We start from the raw sequence: 15,174 nt of genomic DNA on the forward strand, positions 1-15,174 counted from the left end.
AAAAAAAAAATGGAAGGCAGCCAACAGCACCCGGGTTTCCCAGGCGGTCACCCATCCAAGTACTAACCGGGCCCGATGATGCTTAACTTCGGTGATCGGACGAGAACCGGTGTATTCATCATGGTATGGCCGTTGGCGCTCATCTAATGTAGGAGCACGGCAGAATCCGCGTTCGGCTTTTCTCCCAACACACAAAATGTTAGTTTTCGACCGCATTTGACGAAAGCACTTCCTTCCGCAACAGCCAGTTCCTCGAGGACGGCGCGGGGGGCGCGCCCGGCGTCCCAGCAGAGCGACGGCCGAATTAGCGGGCGCACCGCCGCGTGTGTGAGACGCACTGCTGCTCGTTGCACCTCCTGTCATTCGCTGCGCGCGTGCAGCCTTCGACACTAGCGGAGGACGCATCTTGTCCCTGGTGTCCAGCGGAGGGCCTGTGCGTGGTGTGGCAGTGTCGTGCTGGAGGGCGCCACTGGTAGCATGTGGGCTTCCTCGCCTCGCCTCGCCTCGCGTCGCCTCGCCTCGCCTCACACCAGGTGTGTGCGTAGTTTGCAGTGCATTCGCACCATTCCCATCCCTGTCCCCGTCCCCGTCCCGACTTGTCCCGACTTTGCTCGACTGCCGCTCGCTGCCGCTCGGGTCGTGGTCCATATGACAGCGCAAGCACGACAAACGTCTGCGGGACGAGACGAGACGAGACGACTAAGGAATAAATTCGTGATTACAAAAAATTGGAACTCTACACTCCTACACAAAAATAGGCGGTGACGTGTTTCAGAAATCACCTGCCGATTCGTACTGTTTTGTCGTTTTCAAAGTCTTCTTGGCAAACTTGGTTAGCACATTCTCCCTCAAACTGAGTTAATTACTGCATTTTCGTACCATTACAGTAGTGTAAAAGGCTTAAGGAAGCATCTTTGTCACAACAGAAAGGTAGTTTGAAAATTGGGCTGGCAGGGGTAGCGACATAATAACAAAAAAAAAATGGAAGGCAGCCAACAGCACCCGGGTTTCCCAGGCGGTCACCCATCCAAGTACTAACCGGGCCCGATGATGCTTAACTTCGGTGATCGGACGAGAACCGGTGTATTCATCATGGTATGGCCGTTGGCGCTCATCTAATGTAGGAGCACGGCAGAATCCGCGTTCGGCTTTTCTCCCAACACACAAAATGTTAGTTTTCGACCGCATTTGACGAAAGCACTTCCTTCCGCAACAGCCAGTTCCTCGAGGACGGCGCGGGGGGCGCGCCCGGCGTCCCAGCAGAGCGACGGCCGAATTAGCGGGCGCACCGCCGCGTGTGTGAGACGCACTGCTGCTCGTTGCACCTCCTGTCATTCGCTGCGCGCGTGCAGCCTTCGACACTAGCGGAGGACGCATCTTGTCCCTGGTGTCCAGCGGAGGGCCTGTGCGTGGTGTGGCAGTGTCGTGCTGGAGGGCGCCACTGGTAGCATGTGGGCTTCCTCGCCTCGCCTCGCCTCGCGTCGCCTCGCCTCGCCTCACACCAGGTGTGTGCGTAGTTTGCAGTGCATTCGCACCATTCCCATCCCTGTCCCCGTCCCCGTCCCGACTTGTCCCGACTTTGCTCGACTGCCGCTCGCTGCCGCTCGGGTCGTGGTCCATATGACAGCGCAAGCACGACAAACGTCTGCGGGACGAGACGAGACGAGACGACTAAGGAATAAATTCGTGATTACAAAAAATTGGAACTCTACACTCCTACACAAAAATAGGCGGTGACGTGTTTCAGAAATCACCTGCCGATTCGTACTGTTTTGTCGTTTTCAAAGTCTTCTTGGCAAACTTGGTTAGCACATTCTCCCTCAAACTGAGTTAATTACTGCATTTTCGTACCATTACAGTAGTGTAAAAGGCTTAAGGAAGCATCTTTGTCACAACAGAAAGGTAGTTTGAAAATTGGGCTGGCAGGGGTAGCGACATAATAACAAAAAAAAAATGGAAGGCAGCCAACAGCACCCGGGTTTCCCAGGCGGTCACCCATCCAAGTACTAACCGGGCCCGATGATGCTTAACTTCGGTGATCGGACGAGAACCGGTGTATTCATCATGGTATGGCCGTTGGCGCTCATCTAATGTAGGAGCACGGCAGAATCCGCGTTCGGCTTTTCTCCCAACACACAAAATGTTAGTTTTCGACCGCATTTGACGAAAGCACTTCCTTCCGCAACAGCCAGTTCCTCGAGGACGGCGCGGGGGGCGCGCCCGGCGTCCCAGCAGAGCGACGGCCGAATTAGCGGGCGCACCGCCGCGTGTGTGAGACGCACTGCTGCTCGTTGCACCTCCTGTCATTCGCTGCGCGCGTGCAGCCTTCGACACTAGCGGAGGACGCATCTTGTCCCTGGTGTCCAGCGGAGGGCCTGTGCGTGGTGTGGCAGTGTCGTGCTGGAGGGCGCCACTGGTAGCATGTGGGCTTCCTCGCCTCGCCTCGCCTCGCGTCGCCTCGCCTCGCCTCACACCAGGTGTGTGCGTAGTTTGCAGTGCATTCGCACCATTCCCATCCCTGTCCCCGTCCCCGTCCCGACTTGTCCCGACTTTGCTCGACTGCCGCTCGCTGCCGCTCGGGTCGTGGTCCATATGACAGCGCAAGCACGACAAACGTCTGCGGGACGAGACGAGACGAGACGACTAAGGAATAAATTCGTGATTACAAAAAATTGGAACTCTACACTCCTACACAAAAATAGGCGGTGACGTGTTTCAGAAATCACCTGCCGATTCGTACTGTTTTGTCGTTTTCAAAGTCTTCTTGGCAAACTTGGTTAGCACATTCTCCCTCAAACTGAGTTAATTACTGCATTTTCGTACCATTACAGTAGTGTAAAAGGCTTAAGGAAGCATCTTTGTCACAACAGAAAGGTAGTTTGAAAATTGGGCTGGCAGGGGTAGCGACATAATAACAAAAAAAAATGGAAGGCAGCCAACAGCACCCGGGTTTCCCAGGCGGTCACCCATCCAAGTACTAACCGGGCCCGATGATGCTTAACTTCGGTGATCGGACGAGAACCGGTGTATTCATCATGGTATGGCCGTTGGCGCTCATCTAATGTAGGAGCACGGCAGAATCCGCGTTCGGCTTTTCTCCCAACACACAAAATGTTAGTTTTCGACCGCATTTGACGAAAGCACTTCCTTCCGCAACAGCCAGTTCCTCGAGGACGGCGCGGGGGGCGCGCCCGGCGTCCCAGCAGAGCGACGGCCGAATTAGCGGGCGCACCGCCGCGTGTGTGACACGCACTGCTGCTCGTTGCACCTCCTGTCATTCGCTGCGCGCGTGCAGCCTTCGACACTAGCGGAGGACGCATCTTGTCCCTGGTGTCCAGCGGAGGGCCTGTGCGTGGTGTGGCAGTGTCGTGCTGGAGGGCGCCACTGGTAGCATGTGGGCTTCCTCGCCTCGCCTCGCCTCGCGTCGCCTCGCCTCGCCTCACACCAGGTGTGTGCGTAGTTTGCAGTGCATTCGCACCATTCCCATCCCTGTCCCCGTCCCCGTCCCGACTTGTCCCGACTTTGCTCGACTGCCGCTCGCTGCCGCTCGGGTCGTGGTCCATATGACAGCGCAAGCACGACAAACGTCTGCGGGACGAGACGAGACGAGACGACTAAGGAATAAATTCGTGATTACAAAAAATTGGAACTCTACACTCCTACACAAAAATAGGCGGTGACGTGTTTCAGAAATCACCTGCCGATTCGTACTGTTTTGTCGTTTTCAAAGTCTTCTTGGCAAACTTGGTTAGCACATTCTCCCTCAAACTGAGTTAATTACTGCATTTTCGTACCATTACAGTAGTGTAAAAGGCTTAAGGAAGCATCTTTGTCACAACAGAAAGGTAGTTTGAAAATTGGGCTGGCAGGGGTAGCGACATAATAACAAAAAAAAAATGGAAGGCAGCCAACAGCACCCGGGTTTCCCAGGCGGTCACCCATCCAAGTACTAACCGGGCCCGATGATGCTTAACTTCGGTGATCGGACGAGAACCGGTGTATTCATCATGGTATGGCCGTTGGCGCTCATCTAATGTAGGAGCACGGCAGAATCCGCGTTCGGCTTTTCTCCCAACACACAAAATGTTAGTTTTCGACCGCATTTGACGAAAGCACTTCCTTCCGCAACAGCCAGTTCCTCGAGGACGGCGCGGGGGGCGCGCCCGGCGTCCCAGCAGAGCGACGGCCGAATTAGCGGGCGCACCGCCGCGTGTGTGACACGCACTGCTGCTCGTTGCACCTCCTGTCATTCGCTGCGCGCGTGCAGCCTTCGACACTAGCGGAGGACGCATCTTGTCCCTGGTGTCCAGCGGAGGGCCTGTGCGTGGTGTGGCAGTGTCGTGCTGGAGGGCGCCACTGGTAGCATGTGGGCTTCCTCGCCTCGCCTCGCCTCGCGTCGCCTCGCCTCGCCTCACACCAGGTGTGTGCGTAGTTTGCAGTGCATTCGCACCATTCCCATCCCTGTCCCCGTCCCCGTCCCGACTTGTCCCGACTTTGCTCGACTGCCGCTCGCTGCCGCTCGGGTCGTGGTCCATATGACAGCGCAAGCACGACAAACGTCTGCGGGACGAGACGAGACGAGACGACTAAGGAATAAATTCGTGATTACAAAAAATTGGAACTCTACACTCCTACACAAAAATAGGCGGTGACGTGTTTCAGAAATCACCTGCCGATTCGTACTGTTTTGTCGTTTTCAAAGTCTTCTTGGCAAACTTGGTTAGCACATTCTCCCTCAAACTGAGTTAATTACTGCATTTTCGTACCATTACAGTAGTGTAAAAGGCTTAAGGAAGCATCTTTGTCACAACAGAAAGGTAGTTTGAAAATTGGGCTGGCAGGGGTAGCGACATAATAACAAAAAAAAATGGAAGGCAGCCAACAGCACCCGGGTTTCCCAGGCGGTCACCCATCCAAGTACTAACCGGGCCCGATGATGCTTAACTTCGGTGATCGGACGAGAACCGGTGTATTCATCATGGTATGGCCGTTGGCGCTCATCTAATGTAGGAGCACGGCAGAATCCGCGTTCGGCTTTTCTCCCAACACACAAAATGTTAGTTTTCGACCGCATTTGACGAAAGCACTTCCTTCCGCAACAGCCAGTTCCTCGAGGACGGCGCGGGGGGCGCGCCCGGCGTCCCAGCAGAGCGACGGCCGAATTAGCGGGCGCACCGCCGCGTGTGTGACACGCACTGCTGCTCGTTGCACCTCCTGTCATTCGCTGCGCGCGTGCAGCCTTCGACACTAGCGGAGGACGCATCTTGTCCCTGGTGTCCAGCGGAGGGCCTGTGCGTGGTGTGGCAGTGTCGTGCTGGAGGGCGCCACTGGTAGCATGTGGGCTTCCTCGCCTCGCCTCGCCTCGCGTCGCCTCGCCTCGCCTCACACCAGGTGTGTGCGTAGTTTGCAGTGCATTCGCACCATTCCCATCCCTGTCCCCGTCCCCGTCCCGACTTGTCCCGACTTTGCTCGACTGCCGCTCGCTGCCGCTCGGGTCGTGGTCCATATGACAGCGCAAGCACGACAAACGTCTGCGGGACGAGACGAGACGAGACGACTAAGGAATAAATTCGTGATTACAAAAAATTGGAACTCTACACTCCTACACAAAAATAGGCGGTGACGTGTTTCAGAAATCACCTGCCGATTCGTACTGTTTTGTCGTTTTCAAAGTCTTCTTGGCAAACTTGGTTAGCACATTCTCCCTCAAACTGAGTTAATTACTGCATTTTCGTACCATTACAGTAGTGTAAAAGGCTTAAGGAAGCATCTTTGTCACAACAGAAAGGTAGTTTGAAAATTGGGCTGGCAGGGGTAGCGACATAATAACAAAAAAAAATGGAAGGCAGCCAACAGCACCCGGGTTTCCCAGGCGGTCACCCATCCAAGTACTAACCGGGCCCGATGATGCTTAACTTCGGTGATCGGACGAGAACCGGTGTATTCATCATGGTATGGCCGTTGGCGCTCATCTAATGTAGGAGCACGGCAGAATCCGCGTTCGGCTTTTCTCCCAACACACAAAATGTTAGTTTTCGACCGCATTTGACGAAAGCACTTCCTTCCGCAACAGCCAGTTCCTCGAGGACGGCGCGGGGGGCGCGCCCGGCGTCCCAGCAGAGCGACGGCCGAATTAGCGGGCGCACCGCCGCGTGTGTGACACGCACTGCTGCTCGTTGCACCTCCTGTCATTCGCTGCGCGCGTGCAGCCTTCGACACTAGCGGAGGACGCATCTTGTCCCTGGTGTCCAGCGGAGGGCCTGTGCGTGGTGTGGCAGTGTCGTGCTGGAGGGCGCCACTGGTAGCATGTGGGCTTCCTCGCCTCGCCTCGCCTCGCGTCGCCTCGCCTCGCCTCACACCAGGTGTGTGCGTAGTTTGCAGTGCATTCGCACCATTCCCATCCCTGTCCCCGTCCCCGTCCCGACTTGTCCCGACTTTGCTCGACTGCCGCTCGCTGCCGCTCGGGTCGTGGTCCATATGACAGCGCAAGCACGACAAACGTCTGCGGGACGAGACGAGACGAGACGACTAAGGAATAAATTCGTGATTACAAAAAATTGGAACTCTACACTCCTACACAAAAATAGGCGGTGACGTGTTTCAGAAATCACCTGCCGATTCGTACTGTTTTGTCGTTTTCAAAGTCTTCTTGGCAAACTTGGTTAGCACATTCTCCCTCAAACTGAGTTAATTACTGCATTTTCGTACCATTACAGTAGTGTAAAAGGCTTAAGGAAGCATCTTTGTCACAACAGAAAGGTAGTTTGAAAATTGGGCTGGCAGGGGTAGCGACATAATAACAAAAAAAAATGGAAGGCAGCCAACAGCACCCGGGTTTCCCAGGCGGTCACCCATCCAAGTACTAACCGGGCCCGATGATGCTTAACTTCGGTGATCGGACGAGAACCGGTGTATTCATCATGGTATGGCCGTTGGCGCTCATCTAATGTAGGAGCACGGCAGAATCCGCGTTCGGCTTTTCTCCCAACACACAAAATGTTAGTTTTCGACCGCATTTGACGAAAGCACTTCCTTCCGCAACAGCCAGTTCCTCGAGGACGGCGCGGGGGGCGCGCCCGGCGTCCCAGCAGAGCGACGGCCGAATTAGCGGGCGCACCGCCGCGTGTGTGACACGCACTGCTGCTCGTTGCACCTCCTGTCATTCGCTGCGCGCGTGCAGCCTTCGACACTAGCGGAGGACGCATCTTGTCCCTGGTGTCCAGCGGAGGGCCTGTGCGTGGTGTGGCAGTGTCGTGCTGGAGGGCGCCACTGGTAGCATGTGGGCTTCCTCGCCTCGCCTCGCCTCGCGTCGCCTCGCCTCGCCTCACACCAGGTGTGTGCGTAGTTTGCAGTGCATTCGCACCATTCCCATCCCTGTCCCCGTCCCCGTCCCGACTTGTCCCGACTTTGCTCGACTGCCGCTCGCTGCCGCTCGGGTCGTGGTCCATATGACAGCGCAAGCACGACAAACGTCTGCGGGACGAGACGAGACGAGACGACTAAGGAATAAATTCGTGATTACAAAAAATTGGAACTCTACACTCCTACACAAAAATAGGCGGTGACGTGTTTCAGAAATCACCTGCCGATTCGTACTGTTTTGTCGTTTTCAAAGTCTTCTTGGCAAACTTGGTTAGCACATTCTCCCTCAAACTGAGTTAATTACTGCATTTTCGTACCATTACAGTAGTGTAAAAGGCTTAAGGAAGCATCTTTGTCACAACAGAAAGGTAGTTTGAAAATTGGGCTGGCAGGGGTAGCGACATAATAACAAAAAAAAAATGGAAGGCAGCCAACAGCACCCGGGTTTCCCAGGCGGTCACCCATCCAAGTACTAACCGGGCCCGATGATGCTTAACTTCGGTGATCGGACGAGAACCGGTGTATTCATCATGGTATGGCCGTTGGCGCTCATCTAATGTAGGAGCACGGCAGAATCCGCGTTCGGCTTTTCTCCCAACACACAAAATGTTAGTTTTCGACCGCATTTGACGAAAGCACTTCCTTCCGCAACAGCCAGTTCCTCGAGGACGGCGCGGGGGGCGCGCCCGGCGTCCCAGCAGAGCGACGGCCGAATTAGCGGGCGCACCGCCGCGTGTGTGAGACGCACTGCTGCTCGTTGCACCTCCTGTCATTCGCTGCGCGCGTGCAGCCTTCGACACTAGCGGAGGACGCATCTTGTCCCTGGTGTCCAGCGGAGGGCCTGTGCGTGGTGTGGCAGTGTCGTGCTGGAGGGCGCCACTGGTAGCATGTGGGCTTCCTCGCCTCGCCTCGCCTCGCGTCGCCTCGCCTCGCCTCACACCAGGTGTGTGCGTAGTTTGCAGTGCATTCGCACCATTCCCATCCCTGTCCCCGTCCCCGTCCCGACTTGTCCCGACTTTGCTCGACTGCCGCTCGCTGCCGCTCGGGTCGTGGTCCATATGACAGCGCAAGCACGACAAACGTCTGCGGGACGAGACGAGACGAGACGACTAAGGAATAAATTCGTGATTACAAAAAATTGGAACTCTACACTCCTACACAAAAATAGGCGGTGACGTGTTTCAGAAATCACCTGCCGATTCGTACTGTTTTGTCGTTTTCAAAGTCTTCTTGGCAAACTTGGTTAGCACATTCTCCCTCAAACTGAGTTAATTACTGCATTTTCGTACCATTACAGTAGTGTAAAAGGCTTAAGGAAGCATCTTTGTCACAACAGAAAGGTAGTTTGAAAATTGGGCTGGCAGGGGTAGCGACATAATAACAAAAAAAAATGGAAGGCAGCCAACAGCACCCGGGTTTCCCAGGCGGTCACCCATCCAAGTACTAACCGGGCCCGATGATGCTTAACTTCGGTGATCGGACGAGAACCGGTGTATTCATCATGGTATGGCCGTTGGCGCTCATCTAATGTAGGAGCACGGCAGAATCCGCGTTCGGCTTTTCTCCCAACACACAAAATGTTAGTTTTCGACCGCATTTGACGAAAGCACTTCCTTCCGCAACAGCCAGTTCCTCGAGGACGGCGCGGGGGGCGCGCCCGGCGTCCCAGCAGAGCGACGGCCGAATTAGCGGGCGCACCGCCGCGTGTGTGACACGCACTGCTGCTCGTTGCACCTCCTGTCATTCGCTGCGCGCGTGCAGCCTTCGACACTAGCGGAGGACGCATCTTGTCCCTGGTGTCCAGCGGAGGGCCTGTGCGTGGTGTGGCAGTGTCGTGCTGGAGGGCGCCACTGGTAGCATGTGGGCTTCCTCGCCTCGCCTCGCCTCGCGTCGCCTCGCCTCGCCTCACACCAGGTGTGTGCGTAGTTTGCAGTGCATTCGCACCATTCCCATCCCTGTCCCCGTCCCCGTCCCGACTTGTCCCGACTTTGCTCGACTGCCGCTCGCTGCCGCTCGGGTCGTGGTCCATATGACAGCGCAAGCACGACAAACGTCTGCGGGACGAGACGAGACGAGACGACTAAGGAATAAATTCGTGATTACAAAAAATTGGAACTCTACACTCCTACACAAAAATAGGCGGTGACGTGTTTCAGAAATCACCTGCCGATTCGTACTGTTTTGTCGTTTTCAAAGTCTTCTTGGCAAACTTGGTTAGCACATTCTCCCTCAAACTGAGTTAATTACTGCATTTTCGTACCATTACAGTAGTGTAAAAGGCTTAAGGAAGCATCTTTGTCACAACAGAAAGGTAGTTTGAAAATTGGGCTGGCAGGGGTAGCGACATAATAACAAAAAAAAAATGGAAGGCAGCCAACAGCACCCGGGTTTCCCAGGCGGTCACCCATCCAAGTACTAACCGGGCCCGATGATGCTTAACTTCGGTGATCGGACGAGAACCGGTGTATTCATCATGGTATGGCCGTTGGCGCTCATCTAATGTAGGAGCACGGCAGAATCCGCGTTCGGCTTTTCTCCCAACACACAAAATGTTAGTTTTCGACCGCATTTGACGAAAGCACTTCCTTCCGCAACAGCCAGTTCCTCGAGGACGGCGCGGGGGGCGCGCCCGGCGTCCCAGCAGAGCGACGGCCGAATTAGCGGGCGCACCGCCGCGTGTGTGAGACGCACTGCTGCTCGTTGCACCTCCTGTCATTCGCTGCGCGCGTGCAGCCTTCGACACTAGCGGAGGACGCATCTTGTCCCTGGTGTCCAGCGGAGGGCCTGTGCGTGGTGTGGCAGTGTCGTGCTGGAGGGCGCCACTGGTAGCATGTGGGCTTCCTCGCCTCGCCTCGCCTCGCGTCGCCTCGCCTCGCCTCACACCAGGTGTGTGCGTAGTTTGCAGTGCATTCGCACCATTCCCATCCCTGTCCCCGTCCCCGTCCCGACTTGTCCCGACTTTGCTCGACTGCCGCTCGCTGCCGCTCGGGTCGTGGTCCATATGACAGCGCAAGCACGACAAACGTCTGCGGGACGAGACGAGACGAGACGACTAAGGAATAAATTCGTGATTACAAAAAATTGGAACTCTACACTCCTACACAAAAATAGGCGGTGACGTGTTTCAGAAATCACCTGCCGATTCGTACTGTTTTGTCGTTTTCAAAGTCTTCTTGGCAAACTTGGTTAGCACATTCTCCCTCAAACTGAGTTAATTACTGCATTTTCGTACCATTACAGTAGTGTAAAAGGCTTAAGGAAGCATCTTTGTCACAACAGAAAGGTAGTTTGAAAATTGGGCTGGCAGGGGTAGCGACATAATAACAAAAAAAAATGGAAGGCAGCCAACAGCACCCGGGTTTCCCAGGCGGTCACCCATCCAAGTACTAACCGGGCCCGATGATGCTTAACTTCGGTGATCGGACGAGAACCGGTGTATTCATCATGGTATGGCCGTTGGCGCTCATCTAATGTAGGAGCACGGCAGAATCCGCGTTCGGCTTTTCTCCCAACACACAAAATGTTAGTTTTCGACCGCATTTGACGAAAGCACTTCCTTCCGCAACAGCCAGTTCCTCGAGGACGGCGCGGGGGGCGCGCCCGGCGTCCCAGCAGAGCGACGGCCGAATTAGCGGGCGCACCGCCGCGTGTGTGACACGCACTGCTGCTCGTTGCACCTCCTGTCATTCGCTGCGCGCGTGCAGCCTTCGACACTAGCGGAGGACGCATCTTGTCCCTGGTGTCCAGCGGAGGGCCTGTGCGTGGTGTGGCAGTGTCGTGCTGGAGGGCGCCACTGGTAGCATGTGGGCTTCCTCGCCTCGCCTCGCCTCGCGTCGCCTCGCCTCGCCTCACACCAGGTGTGTGCGTAGTTTGCAGTGCATTCGCACCATTCCCATCCCTGTCCCCGTCCCCGTCCCGACTTGTCCCGACTTTGCTCGACTGCCGCTCGCTGCCGCTCGGGTCGTGGTCCATATGACAGCGCAAGCACGACAAACGTCTGCGGGACGAGACGAGACGAGACGACTAAGGAATAAATTCGTGATTACAAAAAATTGGAACTCTACACTCCTACACAAAAATAGGCGGTGACGTGTTTCAGAAATCACCTGCCGATTCGTACTGTTTTGTCGTTTTCAAAGTCTTCTTGGCAAACTTGGTTAGCACATTCTCCCTCAAACTGAGTTAATTACTGCATTTTCGTACCATTACAGTAGTGTAAAAGGCTTAAGGAAGCATCTTTGTCACAACAGAAAGGTAGTTTGAAAATTGGGCTGGCAGGGGTAGCGACATAATAACAAAAAAAAAATGGAAGGCAGCCAACAGCACCCGGGTTTCCCAGGCGGTCACCCATCCAAGTACTAACCGGGCCCGATGATGCTTAACTTCGGTGATCGGACGAGAACCGGTGTATTCATCATGGTATGGCCGTTGGCGCTCATCTAATGTAGGAGCACGGCAGAATCCGCGTTCGGCTTTTCTCCCAACACACAAAATGTTAGTTTTCGACCGCATTTGACGAAAGCACTTCCTTCCGCAACAGCCAGTTCCTCGAGGACGGCGCGGGGGGCGCGCCCGGCGTCCCAGCAGAGCGACGGCCGAATTAGCGGGCGCACCGCCGCGTGTGTGAGACGCACTGCTGCTCGTTGCACCTCCTGTCATTCGCTGCGCGCGTGCAGCCTTCGACACTAGCGGAGGACGCATCTTGTCCCTGGTGTCCAGCGGAGGGCCTGTGCGTGGTGTGGCAGTGTCGTGCTGGAGGGCGCCACTGGTAGCATGTGGGCTTCCTCGCCTCGCCTCGCCTCGCGTCGCCTCGCCTCGCCTCACACCGGTGTGTGCGTAGTTTGCAGTGCATTCGCACCATTCCCATCCCTGTCCCCGTCCCCGTCCCGACTTGTCCCGACTTTGCTCGACTGCCGCTCGCTGCCGCTCGGGTCGTGGTCCATATGACAGCGCAAGCACGACAAACGTCTGCGGGACGAGACGAGACGAGACGACTAAGGAATAAATTCGTGATTACAAAAAATTGGAACTCTACACTCCTACACAAAAATAGGCGGTGACGTGTTTCAGAAATCACCTGCCGATTCGTACTGTTTTGTCGTTTTCAAAGTCTTCTTGGCAAACTTGGTTAGCACATTCTCCCTCAAACTGAGTTAATTACTGCATTTTCGTACCATTACAGTAGTGTAAAAGGCTTAAGGAAGCATCTTTGTCACAACAGAAAGGTAGTTTGAAAATTGGGCTGGCAGGGGTAGCGACATAATAACAAAAAAAAATGGAAGGCAGCCAACAGCACCCGGGTTTCCCAGGCGGTCACCCATCCAAGTACTAACCGGGCCCGATGATGCTTAACTTCGGTGATCGGACGAGAACCGGTGTATTCATCATGGTATGGCCGTTGGCGCTCATCTAATGTAGGAGCACGGCAGAATCCGCGTTCGGCTTTTCTCCCAACACACAAAATGTTAGTTTTCGACCGCATTTGACGAAAGCACTTCCTTCCGCAACAGCCAGTTCCTCGAGGACGGCGCGGGGGGCGCGCCCGGCGTCCCAGCAGAGCGACGGCCGAATTAGCGGGCGCACCGCCGCGTGTGTGAGACGCACTGCTGCTCGTTGCACCTCCTGTCATTCGCTGCGCGCGTGCAGCCTTCGACACTAGCGGAGGACGCATCTTGTCCCTGGTGTCCAGCGGAGGGCCTGTGCGTGGTGTGGCAGTGTCGTGCTGGAGGGCGCCACTGGTAGCATGTGGGCTTCCTCGCCTCGCCTCGCCTCGCGTCGCCTCGCCTCGCCTCACACCAGGTGTGTGCGTAGTTTGCAGTGCATTCGCACCATTCCCATCCCTGTCCCCGTCCCCGTCCCGACTTGTCCCGACTTTGCTCGACTGCCGCTCGCTGCCGCTCGGGTCGTGGTCCATATGACAGCGCAAGCACGACAAACGTCTGCGGGACGAGACGAGACGAGACGACTAAGGAATAAATTCGTGATTACAAAAAATTGGAACTCTACACTCCTACACAAAAATAGGCGGTGACGTGTTTCAGAAATCACCTGCCGATTCGTACTGTTTTGTCGTTTTCAAAGTCTTCTTGGCAAACTTGGTTAGCACATTCTCCCTCAAACTGAGTTAATTACTGCATTTTCGTACCATTACAGTAGTGTAAAAGGCTTAAGGAAGCATCTTTGTCACAACAGAAAGGTAGTTTGAAAATTGGGCTGGCAGGGGTAGCGACATAATAACAAAAAAAAATGGAAGGCAGCCAACAGCACCCGGGTTTCCCAGGCGGTCACCCATCCAAGTACTAACCGGGCCCGATGATGCTTAACTTCGGTGATCGGACGAGAACCGGTGTATTCATCATGGTATGGCCGTTGGCGCTCATCTAATGTAGGAGCACGGCAGAATCCGCGTTCGGCTTTTCTCCCAACACACAAAATGTTAGTTTTCGACCGCATTTGACGAAAGCACTTCCTTCCGCAACAGCCAGTTCCTCGAGGACGGCGCGGGGGGCGCGCCCGGCGTCCCAGCAGAGCGACGGCCGAATTAGCGGGCGCACCGCCGCGTGTGTGAGACGCACTGCTGCTCGTTGCACCTCCTGTCATTCGCTGCGCGCGTGCAGCCTTCGACACTAGCGGAGGACGCATCTTGTCCCTGGTGTCCAGCGGAGGGCCTGTGCGTGGTGTGGCAGTGTCGTGCTGGAGGGCGCCACTGGTAGCATGTGGGCTTCCTCGCCTCGCCTCGCCTCGCGTCGCCTCGCCTCGCCTCACACCAGGTGTGTGCGTAGTTTGCAGTGCATTCGCACCATTCCCATCCCTGTCCCCGTCCCCGTCCCGACTTGTCCCGACTTTGCTCGACTGCCGCTCGCTGCCGCTCGGGTCGTGGTCCATATGACAGCGCAAGCACGACAAACGTCTGCGGGACGAGACGAGACGAGACGACTAAGGAATAAATTCGTGATTACAAAAAATTGGAACTCTACACTCCTACACAAAAATAGGCGGTGACGTGTTTCAGAAATCACCTGCCGATTCGTACTGTTTTGTCGTTTTCAAAGTCTTCTTGGCAAACTTGGTTAGCACATTCTCCCTCAAACTGAGTTAATTACTGCATTTTCGTACCATTACAGTAGTGTAAAAGGCTTAAGGAAGCATCTTTGTCACAACAGAAAGGTAGTTTGAAAATTGGGCTGGCAGGGGTAGCGACATAATAACAAAAAAAAATGGAAGGCAGCCAACAGCACCCGGGTTTCCCAGGCGGTCACCCATCCAAGTACTAACCGGGCCCGATGATGCTTAACTTCGGTGATCGGACGAGAACCGGTGTATTCATCATGGTATGGCCGTTGGCGCTCATCTAATGTAGGAGCACGGCAGAATCCGCGTTCGGCTTTTCTCCCAACACACAAAATGTTAGTTTTCGACCGCATTTGACGAAAGCACTTCCTTCCGCAACAGCCAGTTCCTCGAGGACGGCGCGGGGGGCGCGCCCGGCGTCCCAGCAGAGCGACGGCCGAATTAGCGGGCGCACCGCCGCGTGTGTGAGACGCACTGCTGCTCGTTGCACCTCCTGTCATTCGCTGCGCGCGTGCAGCCTTCGACACTAGCGGAGGACGCATCTTGTCCCTGGTGTCCAGCGGAGGGCCTGTGCGTGGTGTGGCAGTGTCGTGCTGGAGGGCGCCACTGGTAGCATGTGGGCTTCCTCGCCTCGCCTCGCCTCGCGTCGCCTCGCCTCGCCTCACACCAGGTGTGTGCGTAGTTTGCAGTGCATTCGCACCATTCCCATCCCTGTCCCCGTCCCCGTCCCGACTTGTCCCG

The 15,174-nt window shown here is 55.5% G+C and overlaps 16 non-coding genes across 16 annotated transcripts; all 16 read right to left on the minus strand.

Moving 5' to 3' along the window:
- Window positions 1-18: 18 nt before the first annotated feature.
- On the minus strand, window positions 19-137 carry LOC126232010 (5S ribosomal RNA). Its single transcript, XR_007544570.1, has one exon. It is a non-coding gene; the product is annotated as a 5S ribosomal RNA (ribosomal RNA).
- Window positions 138-990: 853 nt separating this feature from the next.
- Window positions 991-1,109, minus strand: LOC126232011 (5S ribosomal RNA). The gene has a single exon (XR_007544571.1). It is a non-coding gene; the product is annotated as a 5S ribosomal RNA (ribosomal RNA).
- An 853-nt stretch (window positions 1,110-1,962) lies between these two features.
- On the minus strand, window positions 1,963-2,081 carry LOC126232012 (5S ribosomal RNA). The gene has a single exon (XR_007544572.1). It is a non-coding gene; the product is annotated as a 5S ribosomal RNA (ribosomal RNA).
- An 852-nt stretch (window positions 2,082-2,933) lies between these two features.
- Window positions 2,934-3,052, minus strand: LOC126232013 (5S ribosomal RNA). Its single transcript, XR_007544573.1, has one exon. It is a non-coding gene; the product is annotated as a 5S ribosomal RNA (ribosomal RNA).
- An 853-nt stretch (window positions 3,053-3,905) lies between these two features.
- On the minus strand, window positions 3,906-4,024 carry LOC126232014 (5S ribosomal RNA). Its single transcript, XR_007544574.1, has one exon. It is a non-coding gene; the product is annotated as a 5S ribosomal RNA (ribosomal RNA).
- Window positions 4,025-4,876: 852 nt separating this feature from the next.
- On the minus strand, window positions 4,877-4,995 carry LOC126232016 (5S ribosomal RNA). Its single transcript, XR_007544576.1, has one exon. It is a non-coding gene; the product is annotated as a 5S ribosomal RNA (ribosomal RNA).
- Window positions 4,996-5,847: 852 nt separating this feature from the next.
- Window positions 5,848-5,966, minus strand: LOC126232017 (5S ribosomal RNA). The gene has a single exon (XR_007544577.1). It is a non-coding gene; the product is annotated as a 5S ribosomal RNA (ribosomal RNA).
- An 852-nt stretch (window positions 5,967-6,818) lies between these two features.
- Window positions 6,819-6,937, minus strand: LOC126232018 (5S ribosomal RNA). Its single transcript, XR_007544578.1, has one exon. It is a non-coding gene; the product is annotated as a 5S ribosomal RNA (ribosomal RNA).
- An 853-nt stretch (window positions 6,938-7,790) lies between these two features.
- On the minus strand, window positions 7,791-7,909 carry LOC126232020 (5S ribosomal RNA). Its single transcript, XR_007544579.1, has one exon. It is a non-coding gene; the product is annotated as a 5S ribosomal RNA (ribosomal RNA).
- Window positions 7,910-8,761: 852 nt separating this feature from the next.
- LOC126232021 (5S ribosomal RNA) lies at window positions 8,762-8,880 on the minus strand. The gene has a single exon (XR_007544580.1). It is a non-coding gene; the product is annotated as a 5S ribosomal RNA (ribosomal RNA).
- Window positions 8,881-9,733: 853 nt separating this feature from the next.
- LOC126232022 (5S ribosomal RNA) lies at window positions 9,734-9,852 on the minus strand. Its single transcript, XR_007544581.1, has one exon. It is a non-coding gene; the product is annotated as a 5S ribosomal RNA (ribosomal RNA).
- Window positions 9,853-10,704: 852 nt separating this feature from the next.
- Window positions 10,705-10,823, minus strand: LOC126232023 (5S ribosomal RNA). The gene has a single exon (XR_007544582.1). It is a non-coding gene; the product is annotated as a 5S ribosomal RNA (ribosomal RNA).
- An 853-nt stretch (window positions 10,824-11,676) lies between these two features.
- On the minus strand, window positions 11,677-11,795 carry LOC126232024 (5S ribosomal RNA). Its single transcript, XR_007544583.1, has one exon. It is a non-coding gene; the product is annotated as a 5S ribosomal RNA (ribosomal RNA).
- An 851-nt stretch (window positions 11,796-12,646) lies between these two features.
- LOC126232025 (5S ribosomal RNA) lies at window positions 12,647-12,765 on the minus strand. Its single transcript, XR_007544584.1, has one exon. It is a non-coding gene; the product is annotated as a 5S ribosomal RNA (ribosomal RNA).
- Window positions 12,766-13,617: 852 nt separating this feature from the next.
- On the minus strand, window positions 13,618-13,736 carry LOC126232026 (5S ribosomal RNA). Its single transcript, XR_007544585.1, has one exon. It is a non-coding gene; the product is annotated as a 5S ribosomal RNA (ribosomal RNA).
- Window positions 13,737-14,588: 852 nt separating this feature from the next.
- Window positions 14,589-14,707, minus strand: LOC126232028 (5S ribosomal RNA). The gene has a single exon (XR_007544587.1). It is a non-coding gene; the product is annotated as a 5S ribosomal RNA (ribosomal RNA).
- Between the last annotated feature and the right edge of the window lie 467 nt (window positions 14,708-15,174).

The sequence above is a fragment of the Schistocerca nitens genome, unplaced genomic scaffold, assembly GCF_023898315.1.
Source record: "Schistocerca nitens isolate TAMUIC-IGC-003100 unplaced genomic scaffold, iqSchNite1.1 HiC_scaffold_422, whole genome shotgun sequence".
Lineage (NCBI taxonomy): Eukaryota > Metazoa > Arthropoda > Insecta > Orthoptera > Acrididae > Schistocerca > Schistocerca nitens.